Source organism: Puma concolor, chromosome D2, assembly GCF_028749965.1.
Source record: "Puma concolor isolate L17-30 chromosome D2, mPumCon1.1.hap2, whole genome shotgun sequence".
Taxonomy (NCBI): domain Eukaryota; kingdom Metazoa; phylum Chordata; class Mammalia; order Carnivora; family Felidae; genus Puma; species Puma concolor.
The window spans coordinates 64,797,105-64,803,659 of NC_141677.1; the positions used below are offsets into that span (position 1 = coordinate 64,797,105).

Consider the following 6,555-nt stretch of genomic DNA (forward strand, 5'->3'; position numbering starts at 1 on the left):
CTTTAGGAAGTGCTCTCCAGAGAGACCTGTCAAAATGGAGAATCAAAGACAAGGAAAGGGAAGGAGACCAAGCAAGGAAGCTATTTCAGCCAAAGAAGCAGGCCCAGTCATCCTGCAGAGGAACTCTGGGGTGTGAATTATAACCGAGTTCATTCTGAATCATCAAGGCAAGGGAGAATAGGTTTTAATTTCCTCTGACCAATTAGTCATTGGCTAAGGAATGCCTGGGGAGGGAGAAGAAAGTAAACTTCCAGGTATTCTAGCTGTCTGTGATGGCAGGCAAATCAGCCCTCCTGAAAAGGAGCTAGACAAGATTCAAAGCAACACGGACATCAAGGGACAGATGTTCCAAAAAGGTATGAGGGGACTGTAATGAGCACCAGCAGTAAATGCTTCCAGGGCACTGGTTGTATAAGAACAATATTTTTTGTCCTCCTTTTGTATTGGTCTGAACTTGTAATTTTAGCCCCATTAATTCCTCTCACCTGAGAATCTGAGGCATCGCATTGAGAGGCCCCAGATTTCCAAGATATCTACTACCTCTTTCACCCCACCAGTAAGAAGTGTTCAGATTTAATCCTGCATTGCAGAAAATAATTAGGTCTTTAAAGCCTATAAATTACATTTGTCAGCAGCAGAGAAAACAAATGGAGTTTCTGGTTCTCTGGTGGCAATGATGAATGGCAACATTGAGCTTTTGCTGTAAGAAGCTTGCGTGGACCTAGAAGCTTGTTTATTGGATCTTAACGAAAAAACTATTAATCCAAACCATTTTAGATGGTGGTGGCCATGCTCTGTGTATAAAGGTTGGGGGGGGGGGGGTTGTCCTACCGGACTGGAAAGTTCTATATGGCTGATGATGCTCCGACAAGAGAAAATGCTGCCAGGGCACCACTTTAGACTAGAACACACTGCAAAAGTATACAGATTAGACAACCCATTAACTAAGATTTATATGATGCTAGTAGATATTAATAGGGTTGATGGTATCTGTACAGAACATCGATTTCTGACTAACATTCATGATGTAAACCGCTTCCTTAGCTTCTGACTCTACACGGCAGTTTAGCTGCAAAATTTCAAAGTTTAAGGTAAAATGTAATTGATTAAAAATGAGTCTTGAGGTAGGGAGTGTGTAGGCTGAGAAGAAAGCCTGGCTTTTCTCTAACTGCTAATAGGGTAGAAAGCCAATCTGTAGTCCAGTGGCAGTCCTTGAGGATTGCATCGTGGAAAGGCTGTGCACTTTCAGGGAGGTAGGCAGGTTCAAGGCCTAGGGACCTGGTGGAATGGATCATTATAATGTGGGTTTTGAAGATGCTGCAAATAGAACTGCTCCCCCCACCGTAACCTTGCTCCCACAGCAGTTATTAACTGCACTGTTAAAGCAGAAAGATACTGAGGTTGGGGGTTAACTGAGCACACATTCCCTCATTTTCTTCCTTTCTGAGGAAAGATGTTACATAAATGACTGTATTTAAGCAAATAAGGGTCTGCAGGAGTTTTCAATCAAAGCTGATTTGCTGCAATATCGTTAGTAGGCATCACATTAAACAAATACAATAAATAGGAGACAGAACAAAAGAAGCAAAGCAGAAAGAAACACTCAGCCAGCTTGTCTGCTTGCTTCTTAGCAACACCCACAAGCAATCAGTAGAATAAACTAACTAATGGAAGATGCTCTCCTGGTTTAATGCTCATAGAAACAGAGAAATCCATTCAAGGTCCCCGTTCAATCTGGTTCAGAAAAAAAAATCCATGCTGATTTAAAGTTTCGACGGAGTTACCTTGTCACCAACCAGAAACCTACATTTGTATTCACAAGTTAGGAATATTACTGTAAAATACAGGAGAACTCTCTAGACCCTGGGCTCAAGGAAGAAAAACAATTCATATCCCTTTTGATCAATAAAAGGGCATAGTGAAGGTATCTAAAAGGCCCTTTGAGCTCCGGCATAATTTCTCATCACTCTGTTCACTCCCTGGAGAGAAAACACTATTCCTGTGTCAAGCATTTATTTAACCCTATGCTGTGGAAGGGACAAAGCGACGTTCTATGGTGGTTGCACACATCCATGAGGCTTGTCTTCATTTCTCTGGCGAGTGTTCCTTGAGGTCAGGAATCCAGATAGACACAGAAATAATTGCCATAACAAGCCTGGTAAACACTGACCACACAATTGGAAGAGATACCGTGTATTTAGAAATTGGGGAATGGGGAGAGACAGCACGGGTTAAAATAAGCAAAATTCTGGATGTTGTAGCAATGCATTCAGTGTAAACAAAGCTGGACAGACTACATGGCAATCCTAAGCAAGCCAATACAGAAGTTCCTCCACAAATTAATATTTCTTAAATATTTCTTCAATACTTATGAATGAGTTTGAGGTAATTTTTTTAAGTTTACTTATTTGAGAGAGAGAGTGAAAGACAGAGAGAGGGCAGAGAGAGAGGATCGCACATAGGCTCCAGTCTGTCTGCGCAGAGACTGATGCAGGGCTCGATCTCATGAACTGTGAGATCATGACCTGAGCCGAAACCAAGAGTCTGACACTTAAGCGACTGAGCCACGCAGGTGCCCCTGAGGTAATTTTTTTCTTCATAAAATGATATAAAGAAAATATTGTAATTAGGAATAGATTCCCTCTCACTACTTTACAGCCATTGGCAAAAGAAAGTTCTAAAAACTATGAGCAAAACAGTTGCTGCTTTCTTGCAAGTTTTGTTTTTCTGTCCATCTTATTTTATTATGAGCTGAATTTCTTGGGACGTGTCATAATGATAATGATATCTAAGACGTATTCACTGCCTATTATGTGCCAGGTCCTATGCTACATGAATTAAGTTATCTTTCTAAAACTTCAAAACAGGGGTGCCTGGGTGGCTCAGTCGGTGAAGTGGCCGACTTCGGCTCAGGCCACGATCTTGCGGTCTGTGAGTTCAAGCCCCGCGTGGGGCTCTGTGCTGACAGCTCAGAGCCTGGAGCCTGTTTCCGATTCTGTGTCTCCCACTCTGTGACCCTCCCCCGTTCATGCTCTGTCTCTCTCTGTCTCAAAAATAAATAAATGTCAAAAAAATTTAAAAAAAATAATAAAACTTCAAAACGACCTTGTAAATTGAGGCCTATAACTGGCCTCTTTTTTTTTTTTTTTTTAGGTTTATTCATTTTGAGAGAGAGAGACTGCGTGCACGCATGAGGTGGGGGGAGAGAGGGAGAGAGAAGGAAAGAGAAGGAGAGAGAGAGACAGAGAGAGAGAGAAAGAGAGAGAGAGAATCACAAGCAAGCTCCATGCTCTCAACGTGGGGCTCCATTTCATGGGCTTTTGATGGGGGAGCAAATCTCATCAGCCTGTTTGGTTTCCTCTCAGCTCTTGCCACCGGTATTTTCTTGTGCGTTCATTCGTGTATTGCCCCTACCTGCTCAATTGGTCTAGTTACACTTTAAGCTTCCAGAAAGCACTGACCTTGCTAATGTATTTATCACCACTACAGCCTAGAACCTAGAACAGTGTCTGAGACAGGAGAGGCGATTCATAGGTTGACTGAACAAAGGAAAAAAGGAATGGATTTCAAGGTCTCTGCACACTATGCTCTTTCATTATCAGGGATTGTTGTGATTATCCTCAAAGTAACATGTCAAGGTGCTTAATCATTGCCCCCTGTCTCCATGATAGATGTGTGGGCTTTGGCTCTACTTGGTGTCTTATCCTTCATTTCACTTTATGGTATTTGGCAGTTTTGGATCATAGACTTTTTTTTTTTTTTTTTTTTTTTTTTGAGAGTGAATGAGTTTATCATGTCTTTTCCTAAGAACAGCTTTTTCAGAAAGAAAGTGAAGGGGGTTCCCAAAGGTGCTGATCTCCTGGAGGAATATGGAACATTTCATGGATTGGTGTTTCATCCTTGTGCAGGGGCCATATGTATCTCTGTATCCTTCCAATTTTACTATATGATCTGCTGAAGTGAGTGCAAGACTTTTTCTTTCTTTCTTTCTTTCTTTCTTTCTTTCTTTCTTTCTTTCTTTCTTTCTTTCTTTCTTTCTAAAATCAAACACAGATTCACACACAGGCAGATATTTGAGACTAAAGACAAAACATTGAAATTCATCACGAAGAAGAACCAGACATGCTGTTTGGGGCACATTTTTTGTCTGGAAGATACTAAGACATGAAATAGAAGTTTGGATAGTTTTGTTGTGAACACTGAGCCTCCAGCTAACCCATGGTCAAGGAGCTTAATCAGAGGGAAAGGGGAGGGGATAGACAGTAGTTCTTTTCACTTTGAGGGCTCATTGGATTCTATCGCTTCCTGAAACTGCATTACAGCACTTATAAAGCAATTAGACTGCTGATATGCTAGAACTCTCCTAGGTTCATCCTTTTCATCAAGTAATTCCTGCCAGGGACCAAACAGTCTGGAACTAGCTTAATAGAACACTATTAAGAATAATCACTATTTGAGTTCCTTACTTCCTGGAAACCTCAAAGCATAAACATATAGGTTTTATTTAGAAGAGATCCTGTGAGTTGTAGAATTTTATCACTGTCCCTGATAGATAAATGGCAGCATGGGAGATTTTTGTCTGTTTTCCTATACTCAGAAAATAGTAAAGGTGGGACAATCCCTAGCATTTATTTGGTTTTATTTTTTTTTTTTATTAAAAATGTTTATTTTTGAGAGAGAGGGAGAGAGTGCACACACAATCAGGGGAGAGGCAAAGAGAGGGAGACAGAGGAACTGAAGCAGGCTCTGTGTTGAGAGCTGAGAACCTGAAGTGGGGTTCGAACTCACAAACTGAACATCATGAGATCATGATCTGAGTCAAAGTTGGATGCTTAACCAACTGAGCCACCCAGGTGCTCGTATTCTCTTTTCATGAAGATGTTCTACAAGGTTCTTTCACAAATAAATACATGCTGGAGAATGTGTGGTTGGGAATGGGAAGAGGTTCTAAGTGATGTAAATTCTAGCCAAGATGTGCCTTCCTCGTGTAAACGCAAAGTTCAACTCAAATTTATAACTGGAGGAAGAAAAAGAGAATTAACATTGTTTCCCTATAAGTCAACAGCATAATAGTATTCACTTAAATATGCCTTCCCATTCATTAGCCTGTTCCATTGTGCCAACATTCTACGGAGCAAATTGTTCTGACATAATTTTCCTTGTGTTTTCAAGGTGAAGGGACTGACTCACAGCGTTTAGGTCTTGAGCTCTTGCTCCAAATTTAATTCAGTGGTACCATGTCAGGGACAGAGAAGGCTGAAATAATTGGGTGAAATTATACAATGTTGGCAAAATTTGAATTTGTCTTAACTTATAAAAGTGACTCTGCTTAGTAGGAAACAGTCTCGTTGTAAACAACCTGGTGGATAAAAATAAACGTCTACATGAAATTGAAGTGGTTCACCATTTTACAGTTTGCAAAGCAATATCACAGACTTTAACTTATTTGAGGTTTGCTTCAATCTTTTGGGAGAAGCAGAGGAAAGAGTCTCTTCATCTATAATATGGAGTCCTTACAAGCTTCAGTGGGTTGAAATGACTTATTCCAAGTCCCACAGCCAGACGATGGTGGAGCTGGGACAATCTCAAAAACCCCTTACTTGTTTTTCATAAGGATTTATTACAAAGTTCTTTTGAATAATGACCCCCCTTTGTGCATTTCAAGTAGAATTTGGTATGCAGAGATTTGATTTACACATCACCTTTTCTAGCCCTTCTTTTGCTTAGCACTAAACAGATATTCCAGGAGACACTCATGAATATTGAGCTTGTGTCCAGTCTCAGAAAGTATCAGCAAGGTGCTTCTATCTCAGAAAAGAAGCCACATTTCTGATGATAATGTTGAGGTTCATAACATATCGAGCCCTGAGCTTCTCCAGTGAGCCACTGGGAAGCCTCCATGAATCCATCTACTCAGTCTAAGAAAATTCTTAATCAGCAGTGAGACTGAGTTCTTAGTTTCCAATTGGTTCAGGCCCTTCCTTTCTTCTGTCTTTAAGAAACTCCATTGCAACATTTTCTTACTGCAAAATTTTCTGGCACCTTCTTTGCAAGTCATTTGATTTGATACTCTTGTATTTTCCTGAGACCTTCATGGATGAGAAAAACAGAGGCCAAAGTCTGTCTGTCTCTTATGTTCTTATTTCTTTTAATACCATCCTCTCGAGATGTTCCTCCTAGCCTATACCTGTACAGATCCTCCCCTCTTGAATTTCTCTGCCATTTGTTGCCTTTGCTAATTTTCTATGGTTAATTATTGTGCTTTGTCTCCCCAAGATTATTAAACGTCAAATGAAGGTAGATATAGTTGATTATATTATTTTATATCCAGGACATTAACCTGTATAATGCCTTCCAGATCAGAAAGGCTAGGCAAATATCTATAAAATGCTTGTCAGGTTTGTTGTTGTTGTTGCTGTTGTTGTTTGTTTTTGTTTTTGTTTTTGTATTTTCCTGATCTAACCATCTCTAGTGAGGATGTAATGGTATTGTAATGTAATGAAATTGTTAATTTCCACTAACAATGGAAAACATTGTTAATATAAAACCTAACAT

General features: G+C 40.0%; 1 non-coding gene across 1 annotated transcript; it reads right to left on the reverse strand.

Annotated features, from left to right (window-relative positions):
• Positions 1-3,863: 3,863 nt before the first annotated feature.
• LOC112854946 (U6 spliceosomal RNA) lies at positions 3,864-3,967 on the reverse strand. Its single transcript, XR_003223017.2, has one exon. It is a non-coding gene; the product is annotated as a U6 spliceosomal RNA (small nuclear RNA).
• Between the last annotated feature and the right edge of the window lie 2,588 nt (positions 3,968-6,555).